General features: G+C 45.2%; 1 pseudogene; it reads right to left on the bottom strand.

Moving 5' to 3' along the window:
- Positions 1–1,040: 1,040 nt before the first annotated feature.
- LOC106580475 (RNA-binding protein FUS-like) overlaps positions 1,041–19,066 on the bottom strand; it is a 20,390-nt pseudogene continuing 2,364 nt past the window's right edge.

Below are 19,066 nucleotides of genomic sequence, written 5' to 3'. Positions count from 1 at the left end.
TAGGCTGGGTTTCTGTACAGCACTTTGAGATATCAGCTGATGTAAGAAGGGCTATATAAATAAATTTGATTTGATTTGATGAATGCACGCCCATACATTCAATGCACGCCCATACAGAATGCACGCCCATACATGAAAGAGGCTGTTAGAATAGTGGTATCAGTAGTCTTACAAGCTACAGCCAGTTAGAATTGTACAGGTATTGGTATTGTATTAGACTAAAATAAATACAACCCACAGTCAATAAAATAAGCTCACATGCAACAACATATTTGTTGACTGTCCTCCTATTTCACAATGGTACCCTCCACTCCCCCAGCTAATGTTAATACAGGAAGGTTACTATGGATGTTAATATGTGGTGTTACCATAGTTACAAGATTATTCTTGCCTCAAATCAATATTTACACAACAACATTGCTGTCTATTTAGATACACACATGCACACTGAAAGCCCATCAAACATAATCTCACACACAGACACCATCTATCATTTCCAGCCTATGTAGAAACATGTAGTCTTCTCTGCCCACAGAGCCAGTTAATGTGATGTAAATGGATAATGGGAAGTTTCCCTTCCATATGTCTGTCATATAATACAGCATCTAAGTGGTCTTCCTGGAATCCCTGTTGGTGCGGGGAACTGGGCAGTGAGGGAGGGCTTGTGTTGGGGCGGTTTTCGGATTGGGACAGTACTAGTTTAACCTTAATCAATATCTTATTTATGAAATATCCTGCTTCATGCATGGATTGGATTTAAAAATTGTCAGCATTCTAGTAACATGCGCATGATTCCAGATATATATAATGCAAGTAACAGTTCATAACTAACAACAATACAAAAAAACTACAAAAAATCCACTCATTTTATCAATAACAAAAGTCCACTTATGATGGAGAGTCCTGAGCTGTTGTTCAGAAGCTGAGAGCAAAAGACACTGTCCCAGTGATCCCTCTATCCTTGCATCCCTCCATCAGCCCCAATCCTGACTCAAAAGGGTGTGACAGCAAACAGTGCCCTCTCTCAGTCAGTCAGTCAGTCAGTCAGTGCAGTAGTAGCAGGTTGCTATTCTGTAGCAGTAGAGGTGAGTAGTCATCCGTTCCTGGTATCCTCCTCCCAGTCTCTCCACTCCTCCTCTGGGTCTTGCCCGGGACGGGTTCTTCTTCTTTTTCTCCAGGTAGTGTTCTGCATACACCATGTAGAGCTCCACACACCTCCTAGCCTTCATCTGCTCTATCAGCTCTGGATAGCCAATCTCAGAGATGTTCACTGTATCTTCATCATCATCATCATCCTCTGGCACAGCTACAGTTACTTGGCTGAAGCAGGGGGGGTTTGAGGGTTAGGGTTCAGGGGTTCTGGGGTCACAGGCTTCTCGGATGCAGCTGTACCGTTACTCTCAGCTGTGACGTTACTCTCACTGGGACTGCCTGTGGCGGAGCTCTTACTGGGGCCATTGCCTGGTGCTGGGGTGGAGCCGGGGTCTGTGGTATTGGTGGAACCTCCAGGGACAGGGGCTGACTCTTCAATCTTGGGGCGGCAGGTAGCCTAGTGGTTAGAGCGTTGGGCCAGTAACCGAAAGGTTGCTAGATCAAATCCCTGAGTTGACAAGGTAAAAATCTGTTGTTCTGCCCCTGAACAAGGCAGTTAACCCACTGTTCCTAGGGTGTCATTGTAAATAAGAACGTGTTCTTAACTGACTTGCCTAGTTAAATACAGGTTTAAAAAAAATCATAATAATAAAATCTCCCTGTCTGCAGTGCCTCCTGTGAATTCTCCTCAGCTCCTTTCTCTGATCTACCCTTCTACCCACCTCTCAGCAGGTCAGTCCTCTTCATACAGGTCTCCATGAAGTTATCGTAGGCCTGTGGAGGTGGGCTGAAGTGGTAGTCCCTGCTGTAGTCATTATCATCAGTGGATTTGGTGTGTACGTCCTGTACATGTAGTGGTTATAGTAGTACTCCTCCTGGGGGTTGTGGAAGCCAAAGTAAGGCCGGGGAAACCGAGCCGCTCCGGCCGCCATCGCTGTATTATGCCCAAATCCCCTGGACTGCTGCGAGGGGCCCATCCCCATACCCTGCACCGAGCGGGAGAATGGGGAGCCACCTGCACCGCCATACCCCCCGAACCCGTTGCTTCCCCCGTAGCCAGGGCTAAGGATCCAGTTGTTGGGGTTTTGGTTCACGTAACCACCACGATAGCCTCCACCAAATCCCCCTCCATAGCCACCACCATACTGGTTGGGATATCCCCCTGCTGGGTACCTGTTTGGATAACCTCCAGCAGGGTATCCACCTTGGTTAGGGTATCCTGCCCTGCCTGACTTTTGAGGGTAGTTGCCCCCTGGTTGCTGGGGGTACCCTCCTTGAGGGTTCTGAGGACTCTGGGGCTGACGGGACTGTTCCCTGGCTGGTTGTTGGTTCCTTGGTTGCGTCTGCGCTGGGTGTTGGTGCCTCTGCGGTTGGAGGTGGAGGAGGGTTTCTTACCTATGCAGGATTTAACACCAAAGCCTCCACCCCCTCTCTTGGCCAGGGACAGGTAGGCATGGAGCAGCAGGAGAGCTGAGCTTCATCATTACTGCAGAGCCAGAGAGAGGTAGAAAGGGAGAAGAAGAGAGAGAGTTAAAATTTCTATAAGCAAGAGTCTGTTTCCTCCTTCTAACCAGTCCCAACAGTTCGGTCTCTGTGGTGACATTGCTGAATTTGAGAATTACAGCGCATTCGAAAGTATTCAGACCCCTTGACATTTTCCACATTTGTTCTAAAATTGATTACATAGTTTTCAATCTACACACAATACCCCAAAATGACAAAGCAAAAACAGATTAAGAAATGTTTGCAAATGTATAAAAAATAATAAACGGAAATATCACATTTACATAAGTATTCAGACCCTTTACTCAGTACTTTGTTGAAGCACCTTTGGCAGCGATTTCAGCCTTGAGTCTTCTTGGGTATGACGCTACAAGCTTGGCACACCTGTATCTGGGGAGTTTCTCCCATTCTTCTCTGCAGAAGAAGCTTTGTCAGTTTGGATAGGGAGCGTCGCTGCACAGCTATTTTCAGGTCTCTCCAGAGATGTTTCGATGGGTTCAAATCCGGGCTTCGGCTGGGCCACTCAAGGACATTCAGAGACTTGTCACTGTCTTGGCTGTGTGCTTAGGGTCGTTGTCCTGTTGGAAGGTGAACCTTCACCCCAGTCTGAGGTCCTGAGCACGCTGGAGCAGGTTTTCATCAAGGATCTCTCTGTACTTTGCTCCGTTCATCTTTCCCTCGATGCTGACTAGTCTCTCAGTCCCTGCCACTGAAAAACATCCCCACAGCATGATGCTGCCACAACCACGCTTCACCATAGGGATGGTGCCAGGTTTCCTCCAGACATGACGCTTGACATTCAGGCCAAAGAGTTCAATCTTGGTTTCATCAGACCAGAGAATCTGGTTTCTCATGGTCTGATAATCTTTTTGGTGCCTTTTGGCAAACTCCAAGCGGGCTGTCGTGCCTTTTACTAAGGAATGGCTTCTGTCTGGCCACTCTAACACAAATGCCTGATTGGTGGAGTGCTGCAGAGATGGTTGTTCTTCTGGAAGGTTCTCCCATCTCCACAGAGGAACTGGAGCTCCATCAGAGTGACCATCAGGTTCTTGGTCACCTCCCTGACCAAGGCCCTTCTCCCCTGATTGCTCAGTTTGGCCGGACGGCCAGCTCTAGGAAGAGTCTTGGTGGTCCCAAACTTCTTCCATTTAAGAATGATAGAAGCCACTGTGTTCGTGGGGACCTTCAATGCTGCAGAAATGTTTTGGTACCCTTCCCCAGATCTGTGCCTTGACACAATCCTGTCTCGGAGCTCTACGGACAATTCCTTTGACATCATGACTTGGTTTTTGCTCTGACATGCACTGTCAACTGTGGAACCTCATATAGACAGGTGTGTGCCTTTCCAAATCATGTCCAATCAATTGAATTTATCACAGATGGACTCCAATCAAGTTGTAGAAACATCTTAAGGATGATCAATAGAAACAGGATGCACCTGAGCTCAATTTCGAGTAGCAAATGGTCTGAATACTTATCTAAATAAGCTATTTCTGTTTTTTGCAACAAAAAAATTTAATCTGTTTTCATTTTGTCATTATGGGGTATTGTGTATAGATTGATGAGGATTTTTGTTGTTGTTAATCTAATCCATTTTAGAATTGTTACGTTCCCCAGTTTCTGTGTTGTGGTTTTGTTTGTATATATGTGTATGTGTATGTGTGTGTGTGTGTGTGTGTGTGTGTGTTTCAGGATGGCTTCCTGAAATTCCCCCAAGCAGCTGATTGGTCGGCCCCATTTATGATTGGAGCTGACCCCACCCTCTCGTCAGAAACAGCTGTCTTCAATTACCAATTCCTTCTGAAGCTAGAAAAGCCAGTGTTTCTTTGTTAGAGGAGCTGAGGGTTATATGATATGTTGGTTGTATCTCAGAAAGAGAGTTGGTATGTACTATGTCAGTTGTTGCTGAGAGAGCTAATGGTTATGTTCTGTGTTAGTTTGTTGCTCAGTCAGATAGAGCTTATTTGATGTCCTGTGTTGTTTCTCAGAGTTTTTTTGTAAAATGGTTTGTGATATTCTGTGTCATTTGTTCCCGGGGGGAAGGGGAAGGCACCTAGGGAGTGCTTAGGCAAGAGGGCCGCGGGCATACATAACCCGTAGTATTCACTGTCTATGCACACTAGGTAAGACCTGGGCGGACCACCCCCTGTATTTTGGTTAACGCACCAGGTGGTGGTAGGTTAGGTAAGTAGTGGTTCAGACCCTTTTCTCCAAATTTACCGTGTGAGGAATCAATAAATTCCCTGTAAATGGTAAATTCACTGCCTTTGTCATCCTTACTCGCACCTACAATCCCATACCTTTTTCACTCCACGGGGAGTTGAGCTGTAGCAGGGTGTTGCGTTCCCTCTTCCAAGAGGCGTACGTAACAAGAATAAGGCTTTAAGGTAACAAAATGTGGAAAAAGTCAAGTGGTCTGAACACTTTCCGAATGCACTGTATAGCTCAATATCCAGATCCATCTATTTCATTACGTAATAAGTATCCAGGCCTAGGGGCCATATATTTCTCTAAATATATGGTTCTGTGTAGGCCTACTGTATGCAATAATGGACTATCTATGCTAGCACTACATGAATAAATAACATAAGACAATGGGTGCCTTGCCCAAAATACAGTCAGTGGTCAATATCGGGATTCATTTTTCTATTCATTCTGTTACATGCACCTACTGTACATCAATATTGATGTTATAAAACTGATCTAGATGGGCTGCCTCATATCCCCTCAATTTGCCCATTTTGTTGTGTAGGCTACGATTGATAAAGTAAATAGTGATGTCTAGGAAAATAATTTTACATATTCATCATAACCCTGAGTGCCCGTGCTTGGCTGTCTAACCGAGGACAAAAATAAATAGCTTAAATCGAGCTACAATGTGGCAGTCATGCCACTTGGTCACATAACCTATATTAGCCTACTCTCTCTCTCTCTCTCTCTCTCTCTCTCTCTCTCACACACACACACACACACACACACACACACACACACACACACACACACACACACACACACACACACACACACACACACACGTTATTGTATTCTTTACATACACAACATGACCAAAAGTATGTGGACACCAGCTTGTCGAACATCTCATTTGAAAATCATGGTTATTAATATGGAGTTGGTCCCCCCCCCTTTGCAGCTATAACAGCCTCCACTCTTCTGGGAAGGCTTTCCACTAGATGTTGGAACATTGCTCCAGGGACTTGCTTCCATTCAGCCACAAGCATTAGTGAGGTCGGCACTGATGTTGAGCAACTAGGCCTGGCTCACAGTAAGAAATCCAATTCATCCCAAAGGTGTTCGATGGGGTTGAGATCAGGGCTCTGTGCAGGCTAGTCAAGTTCTTCCACACCGATCGACAAACCATTTCTGTATGGACCTCACTTTGTGCACAGGGGCATTGTCATGCCACAAAGTTGGAAGCACAGAATCATCTAGAATGTTATTGTATGCTGTAGTGTTAAGATTTCCCTTCACTTCACTACGGGGCCTAGACCGAGCAATGAAAAAACAGCCCAGACCATTATTCCTCCTCCACCAAACTTTATAGTTGGCACTATGCATTGGGGCAGGTAGCATTCTTCTGGCATCTGCCAAACCCAGATTTGTCCGTCGGACTGCCAGATGGGGAAGCATGATTCATCACTCCAGAGAATGCGTTTCCACTGCTCCAGAGTCGAGCATTACACCACTCCTGCCGACTCTTGGCATTGCACATGGGGATCTTAAGCTTGTGTGCGACTGCTCGGCCATGGAAACACATTTCATGAAGCTTCCAACGAACAGTTCTTGTACTGACGTTGCTTCCAGAGGCAGTTTGGAACTCAGTACTGTGCTGCAACCGAGGACAGACGTTTTTTTCTTAATTTTTTACTATTTTCTATATTGTAGAATAATAGTGAAGACATCAAAACTATGAAATACATATGGAATCATGTAGTAACCAAAAAAGTGTTAAATCAAAATATGTTATATTGGAGATTCTTCAAATAGCCACCCTCTGCCTTGATGACAGCTTTGCACACTCATGGCATTCTCTCAACCAGCTTCACCTGGAATGCATTTTAATTAACAGTTGTGCCTTCAAAGTTAATTTGTGGAATTTCTTTCCTTCTCACAGCGTTTGAGCCAATCAGTTGTGTTGTGACAAGGTGGGGGGGTTTACAGAAGATAGCCCTTTTGGTAAAAGTCCAAGTCCATATTATGGAGAGAACAGCTCAAATAAGCTAAGAGAAATGACAGACCATCATTACTTTAAGACATGAAGGTCAGTCAATCCTGAAAATTTCAAGAACTTTGAAAGTTCCTTCAAGTGCAGTCGCAAAAACCATCAAGCACGATGATGAAACTGGCTCTCATGAGGACCGCCACAGGAATGGAAGACCCAGAGTTACCTCTGCTGCAGAAGATAAGTTCATTAGAGTTACCAGCCTCAGAAATTGCAGCCCGAATAAATGCTTCACAGAGTTCAAGTAACAGACATCTCAACATCAACTGTTCAAAGGGTACTGTGTACATCAGGCCTTCATGGTAAAATTTCTGCAAAGAAACCACTACTAAAGGACACCAATAAGAAGATTCTTGCCTGGGCCAAGAAACACGTGCAATGGACATTAGACCGGTGGAAATGTGTCCTTTGGTCTGGAGTCCAAATTTGAGATGGTTCCAACTGCCGTGTCTTTGTGAGATGCAGTGTGTATTTCCCACCATAAAGCATGGAGGAGGATGTATTATGGTGTGGGGAGTGCTTTGATGGTGACACTGTCTGTGATTTATTTAGAATTCAAGGCACACTTAACCAGCATGGCTACAACAGCATTTTGCAGTGATACGCCATCCCATCTGGTTTGGTCTTAGTGGGACTATCATTTGTTTTTCAACGGGACAATGACCCAACACACCTCCAGGCTGTGTAAGGGCTATTTTACCAAGAAAGAGAGTGATGGAGTGCTGCATCAGCTGACCTGGCCTCCACAATCCCCCGACCTCAACCAAAGTGAGATGGTTTGGGAAGTGTCAGACCGCAGAGTGAAGGAAAAGCAGCCATTAAGTGCTCAGCATGTGTGGGAACTCCTTCAAGACTGTTGGAAAAGCATTCCAGGTGAAGCTGGTTGAGAGAATGCCAAGAGTGTGCAAAGCTGTCATCAAGGCAAAGGGTGGCTATTTGAAGAATCTCAAATGTTAAATATATTTAGATTTGTTTAACCCTTTTTTGGTTACTACAGCATTCCATATGTGTTATTTCAGAGTTGTGATGTCTTCACTATTATTCTACAATGTAGAAAATAGTTTTAAAAAACTTGAATGAGTAGGTGTTCTAAAACTTTTGACCGCTCGTGTATAGTGTAGCATCTGTCCTTGCAGTCCATAGATTCTACTAATAACAGGGTTTGCAGATTTATGTAAGGCACTGCGACCTACAATTTCCATCTGGGGACAGACATCAGTTAAACTTGTAGTTTTGATTTACATTTGGTTGAGTTGTTAATTAACATTAATTCAACGGGAAATCAACAACACATGTCATTGTATTTAGGTTAAAAGTTGGGTGAAAAAATGCCGAAATGCCCTACATTGATGACTTTTTGCAAATCCAATCAGTTTTCAACATTGATGCAGTGTCATCGCATATATTTTTTGGGGTTGAAATTAAGTGAAAACAACGTTGATCCAACATTTTTGCCCAGTGGGTTGTTGGTGTTTTTCTCTAAAAAGATCACCACGAAATGCATCAGAGTGTCGATGTTTATTGTTGAATAGAATATTTAAGATGTCAATGTTTTCTATCCCCAAACAGGCAATACATGCTATAAAAAAAGTCAGTTACTTATTTCAGACAATGTCGGCCACTGCTCCGTTCTATCAAATCAAAGATTATTTGTCACGTGCGCCGAATACAACTGGTGTAGACCTTACAGTGAAATGCTTACTACTAACCAACAGTGCAATTTTTAAGTAAAAAAAAAGGTATTAGGTGAATAATAAATAAATAAACAACAGTAAAAAAGATAGTGAAAAATAACATTAGCGAGGCTATATACAGTAGCGAGGCTATAACAGTAGCGAGGCTATATACAGGCACCGGTTAGTCGGGCTGATTGAGGTAGTATGTACATGTAGATATGGTTAAAGTGACTATGCATATATGATAAACAGAGAGTAGCAGTAGCGAAAAAGAGGGGTTGGCGGGTGGTGGGTGGCGGAACACAATGCAGATAGTCCGGGTAGCCAATGTGCCGGTTAGTCGGGCTAATTGAGGTAGTATGTACATTAATGTATAGTTAAAGTGACTATGCATATATGATCAACAGAGAGTAGCAGCAGTGTAAAAGAGGGGTTAGGGGGCACACAATGCAAATAGTCTGGGTAGCCATTTGCTTACCCGTTCAGGAGTCTTGTGGCTTGGAGGTAAAAACTGTTGAGAAGCCTTTTGGTACTAGACTTGGTGCTCCAGTACAGCTTGCCATGCGGTAGTAGAGAGAACAATCTATGACTGGAGTGGCTGGGGTCTTTGACACTTTTTAGGGCCTTCCTCTGACACCGCCTGGTGTAGAGGTCCTGGATGGCAGGCAGCTTAGCCCAAGTGATGTACTCGGCCGTATGCACTACCCTCTGTTGTGCCTTGCGGTCGGAAGCTGAACAGTTGCCGTACCAGGCAGTGATACCAACCAGTTAGGATGCTCTCGATGTTGCAGCTGTTGAACCTTTTGAGGATCTGAGGATCAAATCTTTTTAGTTTCCTGAGGGGGAATAGGCTTTGTCGTGCCCTCTTCACGACTGTCTTGGTGTGTTTGGACCATTCTAGTTTGTTGGTGATGTGGACACCAAGGAACTTGAAGCTCTCAATCTGCTCCACTACAGCCCCGTCGATGAGAATGGGGGCGTGCTCGGTCCTCCTTTTCCTGTAGTCCACAATCATCTCCTTAGTCCTCCTACATTGAGGGATAGGTTGTTATTCTGGCACCACTGTCTCATCATTGTTGGTGATCAGGCCTACCACTGTTGTGTCGTCTGCAAATGTAATGATTTTGTTGGAGTTGTTCCTGGCCACGCAGTCGTGGGTGAACAGGGAGTACAGGAGGGGACTGAGCACGCACCTCTGAGGGGCTCCAGTGTTGAGGATCAGTGTGGCAGATGTGTTGCTACCTACCCTCACCACCTGGGGGCGACCCGTCAGGAAGTCCAGGATCCAGTTGCAGAGGGAGGTGTTTAGTCCCAGGATCCTTAGTTTAGTGATGAGCTTTGAGGGTACTATGGTGTTGAACGCTGAGCTGTAGTCAATGAATAGCATTCTCACGTAGGTGTTCCTTTTGTCCAGGTGGGAAAGGGGAGTGTGGAGTGCATCGTCTGTGGATCTGTTTGGGCGGTATGCAAATTGGAGTGGATCTAGGGTTTCTGGGATAATGGTGTTAATATATGAGCCATTACCAGCCTTTCAAAGCACTTCATGGCTACGGATGTGAGTGCTACGGGTCTGTAGTCATTTAGACAGGTTGCCTTAGTGTTCTTGAGCACAGGGACTATGGTTGTCTGCTTGAAACATGTTGGTATTACAGACTCAATCCGGGACATGTTGAAAATGTCAGTGAAGACACCTGCCAGTTGGTCAGCACATGCCCGGAGCACACATCCTGGTAATCTGTCTGGCCCTGCAGCCTTGTGAATGTTGACCTGTTTAAAGGTCTTACTCATCTCAGCTACGGAGAGCGTGATCACACAGTCATCCGGAACAGCTGATGCTCTCATGCATGCCTCAGTGTTGCTTGCCTCGAAGCGAGCATAGAAGTGATTTAGCTCATCTGGTAGGCTCGTGTCACTGTGCAGCTCACGGCTGTGCTTCCCTTTGTAGTCTGTAATAGTTTGCAAGCCCTGCCACATAAGACGTGCGTCGGAGCCGGTGTAGTACGATTCAGTCTTAGCCCTGTATTGACGCTTTGCCTGTTTAATGGTTCGTCGGAGGGCATAGCAGGATTTCTTATAAGCTTCCGGGTTAGAGTCCTGCTCATTGAAAGCGGCAGCTCTACCCTTTAGCTTAGCACGAATGTTGCCTGTAATCCATGGCTTCTGGTGGTGGTATGTATGTACAGTCACTGTGGGGACGATGTCCTCGATGCACTTATTGATAAAGCCAGTGACTGATGTGGTGTACTCCTCAATGCCATCGGAAGAATCCCGGAACATGTTCCAGTCTGTGATAGCAAAACAATCCTGCAGTTTAGCATCTGCTTCATCTGACCACTTTTTTATAGACCGAGTCACTAGTGCTTCCTGATTTAATTTTTGCTTGTAAGCAGGAATCAGGAGGATATAATTGTGGTCAGATTTACCAAATGGAGGGCTAGGGAAAGCTTTGTACGTGTCTCTGTGTGTGGAGTACAGGTGATGTAGAATGTTTTTCCCTCTGGTTGCACATTTAACATGTTGATAGAAATTAGGTAGAACTGATTTAAGTTTCCCTGCATTAAAGTCTCCGGCCACTAGGAGCGCCGCCTCTGGGTGAGAGGTTTCCTATTTGCTTATTTCCTTCTACAGCTGACTGAGTGCGGTCTTAATGCCAGCATCCATCTGTGGTGGTAAATAAACAGCCACAAAAAGTATAGATGAAAACTCTCTTGGCAAATAGTGTGGTCTGCAGTTTATCATAAGATACTCTACTTCAGGCAAGCAAAATCTAGAGACTTCCTTACGTTTCGTGCACCAGCTGTTGTCTACAAATATGCACAGACCGCCCCCCCCTCGTCTTACCGGAGTGTGCTGTTCTATCTAGCCGGTGCAGCGTATATGCCGCTAGCTGAATATCCATGTCATCATTCAGCCACGATTCCGTGAAACATAAGATGTTACAGTTTTTGATGTGCCGTTAGTAGGATATTCGTGATCGTACCTCGTCTAATTTATTGTCCAATGATTGCATGTTGGCGAGTAATATTGACGGTAACGGCAGCTTTCCCACTCGCCTCTGCGGATCCTTATGATATCCAGTGGAACAACCACTTTACAATAGTGCATCTAAATCTTTTAAGGGGGGGGTTAGAAGGATTACTTTATCCTATCCTAGGTATTCCTTAAAGAGGTGGGGTTTCAGGTGTCTCCGGAAGGTGGTGATTGACTCCGCTGTCCTGGCGTCGTGAGGGACATTGTTCCACCATTGGGGTGCCAGAGCAGCGAACAGTTTTGACTGGGCTGAGCGGGAACTGTGCTTCCTCAGAGGTAGGGAGGCGAGCAGGCCAGAGGTGGATGAACGCAGTGCCCTTGTTTGGGTGTAGGGCCTGATCAGAGCCTGAAGGTACGGAGGTGCCGTTCCCCTCACAGCTCCGTAGGCAAGCACCATAGTCTTGTAGCGGATGCGAGCTTCAACTGGAAGCCAGTGGAGAGAGCGGAGGAGCGGGGTGACGTGAGAGAACTTGGGAAGGTTGAACACCAGACGGGCTGCGGCGTTCTGGATGAGTTGTAGGGGTTTAATGGCACAGGCAGGGAGCCCAGCCAACAGCGAGTTGCAGTAATCCAGACGGGAGATGACAAGTGCCTGGATTAGGACCTGCGCCGCTTCCTGTGTGAGGCAGGGTCGTACTCTGCGAATGTTGTAGAGCATGAACCTACAGGATCGGGTCACTACCTTGATGTTAGTAGAGAACGACAGGGTGTTCCAGGGTCGCGCCAAGATTGGAGAGAGAGGGGAGAAAGAGGTCAAAGCACAGGGTAGGGCAGTGTGAGCAGGACCAGCGGTGTTGTTTGACTTAGCAAACGAGGATCGGATGTCGTCGACCTTCTTTTCAAAATGGTTGACGAAGTCATCCGCAGAGAGGGAGGAGGGGGGGGAGGGGGAGGAGGATTCAGGAGGGAGGAGAAGGTGGCAAAGAGCTTCCTAGGGTTAGAGGCAGATGCTTGAAATTTAGAGTGGTAGAAAGTGGCTTTAGCAGCAGAGACAGAAGAGGAAAATGTAGAGAGGAGGGAGTGAAAGGATGCCAGGTCCGCAGGAGGCGAGTTTTCCTCCATTTCCGCTCGGCTGCCCGGAGCCCTGGTCTGTGAGCTCGCAATGAGTCGTCGAGCCACGGAGCAGGAGGGGAGGACCGAGCCGGCCTGGAGGATAGGGGACATAGAGAATCAAAGGATGCAGAAAGGGAGGAGAGGAGGGTTGAGGAGGTAGAATCAGGGGATAGGTTGGAGAAGTGTTTGAGCAGAGGGAAGAGATGATAGGATGGAAGAGGAGAGAGTAGCGGGAGAGAGAGAGCGAAGGTTGGGACGGCGCAATACCATCCGAGTAGGGGCAGAGTGAGACGTGTTGGATGAGAGCGAGAGGGAAAAGGATACAAGGTAGTGGTCGGAGACTTGGAGGGGAGTTGCAATGAGATTAGTGGACGAACAGCATCTAGTAAAGATGAGGTCAAGCGTATTGCCTGCCTTGTGAGTAGGGGGGAAGGTGAGAGGGTGAGGTCAAAAGAGGAGAGGAGTGGAAAGAAGGAGGCAGAGAGGAATGAGTCAAAGGTAGACGTGGGGAGGTTAAAGTCACCCAGAACTGTGAGAGGTGAGCCATCCTCAGGAAAGGAACTTATCAAGACGTCAAGCTCATTGATGAACTCTCCAAGGGAACCTGGAGGGCGATAAATGATAAGGATGTTAAGCTTGAAAGGGCTGGTAACTGTGACAGCATGGAATTCAAATGAGGAGATAGACAGATGGGTCAGGGGAGAAAGAGAGAATAATAACTGGGATGTTGGCCTTCTCGGATGTTCGGAGTATGTCCTGTGCATTCTGCTTGTTTTAGAAAAAATCTTTGCCTAATCTAATGAGTGATCGCTGTCCTGATATCAAGAAGCTCTTTTTTGCCATAAATTACGTTGGCAGAAACATTATGTACAAAATAAGTTACAAATAACGCAAAAAACCCCACATAATAGCACAATTGGTTGGGTGCCGTAAAACTGCTGCCATTTCTTTCCGGCGTTATTTTCTATCAAATCAGACAAGTGCAGTTCGAAAACCAAACAAAAAATTCCCTATTTCATCATATTTTAAAACATTTTTATTAAACGAATAGCCTAAAATGTAAGCACCTACCTTTATTAATGTGGATGTTGCCGCTGCCCTTGCAAAGGATAAGTTGAATACTCTCCCTTATAGCGTGTTGTGCATTTAAAGATCCAGGGGATAGCCGACATGGGCGGAGTTTCCATCCAGACACTTACCAGCAGTTACCGGAGCCAACAAGTTATGTCAATTTCAGGATTTGAAACATGGAACAAATTTTATTTCTATTTTTTATTTGACCTTTATTTAACCAGGTAGGCCAGTTGAGAACAAGTTCTCGTTTACAACTGTGACCTGGCCAAGATAAAGCAAAGCAGTGCAACAAAAAACAACAACACAGAGTTACACATGGGATAAACAAAAGTACAGTCAATAACACAACAGAAAAATCTATATACAGCATGTGAAAATGGAGTAAGGAGGTAAGGCAATAAATAGGCCTTTGTAGCGAAGTAAAATGGCTAATGGATAATTAGTAAGTGGATAATTAGCCCACAAAATGCATACAACTTTTACTTTTTTCTTCTGTGGCCTACACAAATATTCAGTTTTGGCAGGCTAGTTTTCCATCTTTATCAGCTCACCAGCCAGTTTATTAGGTACACAACCACTTTCACTAAAATGGATCCCTCTTACAGAGAGTGAATCACATGGCCATGGCTTACTATATAAAGCAGGAATCAAGGCATTCAGTAACTGTTCATTGAAATTTAGAATGGGCAAAACGAGTGACCTAAGCGACTTTAACCGTGGTATGATTGCCAGGGCAAGGCGCGCTGGATCAGGTATCTCAGAAATGTCCGCCCTCCTGGGATTTTCACACATGACAGTGTCTAGTGTTTACTGAGAATGGTGCGACAAACAAAAAACAAATCAAATCACATTTTATTGGTCACATACACATGGCTAGCAGATGTTATTGCGAATGTAGTGAAATGCTTGTGCTTTTAGTTCCGACAGTGCAGCAATATCTAACATGTAATATAACAATTCCACAACAACTACCTAATACACACAAATCTAAGTAAAGGAATGGAATAAGAGGTGTCAGAGGTGGTTGAAAACTGCTCCTTGATGAAAGAAGTCGAAGGAAATTGGCAAAAATCATGCAAACTAACAGGCGGGCCACAAACAGACAAATAACGGTGCAGTACAACAGTGGTGTTCAGAATGGCATCTCAGAACGCATAACTTGTCAATCCTTGTCACGGATAGGCTATTGCAGCAGATGACTACACCGGGTTCCACTCCTATCAGCTAAAAACAAGAAGAAGCGGCTCTAGTGGGCATGTTATCCACCAACACTGGATAATTGTGGAGTGGAAAAACATTGCCTGGAACATGACAGCAAGTTCAGTTTACTTGAGTGGCCTGCACAGTCCCCAGACCTCATCCAAATAGATAATATTTTGGTTGAAATGGAGCAAGATGTTTGCAGCATGAATGTACCGCCATCCAATCTGCAGCAACTGCGTGATGCTATTGCGTCAGCATGGACCAACATCCCTGTGGAACATTTCCGACACCTTGTAGAATGTCCCAAATAATTCAGACTGTTCTGGAGGCAAAGGGAGGTCTGACCCAGTACTAGATGGGTGCACCTAATAATAACCCCAAGCTATAAGACTTCTAAACAAGACTGCTAAATAGCTAAACAAATGTCTACCCTGACCATCTGCATTGACCCTTTTTTGTCTTACACTGAGTCTATGCACACACACACTGGACTCTACCCACACACTCACACGTGCTTACACTGACACCCCAACACACACACACACACACACACACACACACACACACACACACACACACACACACACACACACACACACACACACACACACACACACACACACACACACACACACACACACACACACACACACACACACACACACACACACACACACACACACACACACACACACACACACATACATTATATTGGCATGGGAAACATGCCAATATAGTAAACATTACACATACAGAAGTTTCTAAAGAATAAAGACATTACAAATGTCATATTATGTATATACAGTGGGGCAAAAAAGTATTTAGTCAGCCACCAATTGTGCAAGTTCTCCCACTTAAAAAGTTGAGAGAGGCCTGTAATTTTCATCATAGGTACACTTCAACTATGACAGACAAAATGAGAAAAAACCCCAGAAAATCACATTGTAGGATTTTTTATGAATTTATTTGCAAATTATGGTGGAAAATAAGTATTGACTGCCTATGACCCCAAGAACACCATCCCCACCATCAAACATGGAGGTGGAAACATTATTAAAAATGGGTCGTGGATGGGCATTCCAGCATGACAATGACCCAAAACACACGGCCAAGGCAACAAAGGAGTGGCTCAAGAAGAAGCACATTAAGGTCCTGGAGTGGCCTAGCCAGTCTCCAGACCTTAATCCCATAGAAAATCTGTAGAGGGAGCTGAAGGTTCGAGTTGCCAAACGTCAGCCTCGAAACCTTAATGACTTGGAGAAGATCTGCAAAGAGGAGTGGGATAAAAAAAGAACTACAAGAAACGTTTGACCTCTGTGATTGCCAACAAGGGTTTTGCCACCAAGTACTAAGTCATGTTTTGCAGAGGGGTCAAATACTTATTTCCCTCATTAAAATGCAAATCAATTTATAACATTTTTGACATGCGTTTTTCTGGATTTTTTTGTTGTTATTCTGTCTCTCACTGTTCAAATAAACCTACCATTAAAATTATAGACTGATCATTTCTTTGTCAGTGGGCGAACGTACAAAATCAGCAGGGGATCAAATACTTTTTTCCCTCACTGTACGTTTTCCAGCAGAACACTATGCTTATCACAAAACAATTTAGAAACCAGACACGGCTCTTGGGTCACTTCGGTAGCCTAAGCATGAATTAAAATAGATCCTCTGAAGTGTCACACACTATAGCATGACAAGTAGGTTGCATCCCAAATGGCAGCCTATTCCCTATGTAGTGCACTACTTTTGACCAGGCACATGTAATGCACTATATAGTGAACCCGGTGCCATGTGGGACCGTAGAGGTAGTAGACTCTCATGTAATTAAGCCTCAATGAAGTAACACAAACATAGACACATGCATACACACACGTGGATTTTGTGTTGTAGATATGTGGTAGTGGAGTATGGGCCTGAGGGCACACACTTAGTATGTTGTGAGTTCTGTAGTGAATGTACTGTAATGTTTTTAAAATTGGATAACTGCCTTAATTTTGCTGGACCCCAGGAGGAGTAGATGCTGCATTGGCAGCAGCTAATGGGGATCCATAATAAATACAAATATAAATACTTCTCTCTGCTGGTCTCATTTATAAATGCAGAAAGCCCCTATTTCTCTAGAAATACAGGTAATGGTGCCCTCTGCTGCTTCTAGTCTGAAAGGCATTGTGCTATACCATCATCTGGTCCCAAGTCCAATAACTATTTAATGTTTGCAGATCTGCAAGGTAGAAACAATATGGTGGAAGCTCCACCACGACACAACTTTTACCTATCCAGACATGTCAAGTCTTCAAGCATAAAACGGTTAGGACTTAGGGGAAGAGAGCAAATTGGAATGGTGCCCATTAAGTATCAAAAAAATATCCCTTCATCTATTACTGATAAAGAACAGTACTAAGATAGCAAAGTAACATCTGGTTCTAGTTCTATCTTGGGCTATTCTCAATTCTCCACCCTTTTCCTTGCACACTGCCTGCCATGGATTTAAAAGCATAGGATTGGTGTAAGAATTGTCTGGAGGGAGTTTACACCATTGTAAAATCCATGCGAGAAATTGTGCATGTTGGTCTTTAACATTTAGCCCTCACACATAAACTCGGCAAAAAAAGAAACATCCCTTTTTCAGGACCCTGTCTTTCAAAGATAATTCATAAAAATCAAAATAACTTCACAGATCTTCATTGTAAAGGGTTTAAAACTGTTTCCCATGCTTGTACAATGAACCATAAACAATTAATGAACATGCAGCTGTGGAACGCTCGTTAAGACACTAACAGCTTACAGACGGTAGGCAATTAAGGTCACAGTTATGAAAACTTAGGACACTAAAGAGATCTTTCTACTGACTCTGAAAAACCAAAAGAAAGATGCCCAGGGTCCCTGCTCATCTGCGTGAACATGCCTTAGGCATGCTGCAAGAAGGCATGAGGACTGCAGATGTGGCCAGGGCAATAAATGGCAATGTCCGTACTGTGAGATGCCTAAGATAGCGCTCCAGGGAGACAGAATGGACAGCTGATCGTCCTCGCAGTGGCAGACCACGTGTAACAACACCTGCACAGGATCGGTACATCTAAACATCACACCTGCGGGACAGGTACAGGATGGCAACAACAACTGCCCGAATTACACCAGGAACGCACAATCCCTCCATCAGTGCTCAGACTGTCCGCAATAGGCTGAGAGAGACTGGACTGAGGACTTGTAGGCCTGTTGTAAGGCAGGTCCTCACCAGACATCACCGGCAACAACGTCGCCTATGGGAACAAACCCACCGTCTCTGGACCAGACAGGACTGGCAAAAAGTGCTCTTCACTGACGAGTCACAGTTTTGTCTCACCAGGGGTGATGGTCGGATTCGCGTTTATCGTTGAAGGAATGAGCATTACACCGAGGCCTGTACTCTGGAGCGGGATCGCTTTGGAGGTGGAGGTTCCGTCATTGTCTGGGGCGGGGAGTCACAGCATCGTCGGACTGAGCTTGTTGTCATTGCAGGCAATCTCAACGCTGTACGTTACAGGGAAGACATCCTCCTCCCTCATGTGGTACCCTTCCTGCAGGCTCATCCTGATATGACCCTCCAGCATGATAATGTCACCCACCATACTGCTCATTCTGTGCGTGATTTCCTGCAAGACAGGAATGTCAGTGTTCTGCCATGGCCAGCGAAGAGCCCGGATCTCAATCCCATTGAGCACGTCTGGGACCTGTTGGATCAGAGGGTGAGGGCTAGGGCCATTCCCCCCAGAAATGTCTGGGAACTTGCAGGTGCCTTGGTGGAACAGTGGGGTAAAATCTAACAGCAAGAACTAGCAAATCTGGTGCAGTCCATGAGGAGGTGCACTGCAGTACTTAATGCAGCTGGTGGCCACACCAGATACTGACTGTTACTTTTGATTTTAGATTTTTTGGGCAGACTCGACAGCCTTGGTTTCTCAAATCATTGCCTCGCCTGGTTTACCAACCACTTCTCTGATAGAGTTCACTGTGTCATATTGTAGGGCCTGTTGTCCGGACCTCTGGCAGTCTCTATGGGGGTGCCACAGGGTTCAATTCTCGGGCCGACTCTCTTCTCTGTATACATCAATGATGTTGCTCTTGCTGCTGGTGATTCTCTGATCCACCTCTACACAGACGACACCATTCTGTATACTTCTGGCCCCTCTTTGGACACTGTGTTAACTAACCT

Source organism: Salmo salar, chromosome ssa20 (genome assembly GCF_905237065.1).
Source record: "Salmo salar chromosome ssa20, Ssal_v3.1, whole genome shotgun sequence".
NCBI lineage: Eukaryota > Metazoa > Chordata > Actinopteri > Salmoniformes > Salmonidae > Salmo > Salmo salar.
The sequence above is the reverse complement of the archived record's forward strand: the minus strand, read 5'-3'. Positions and strand labels throughout refer to the sequence as shown.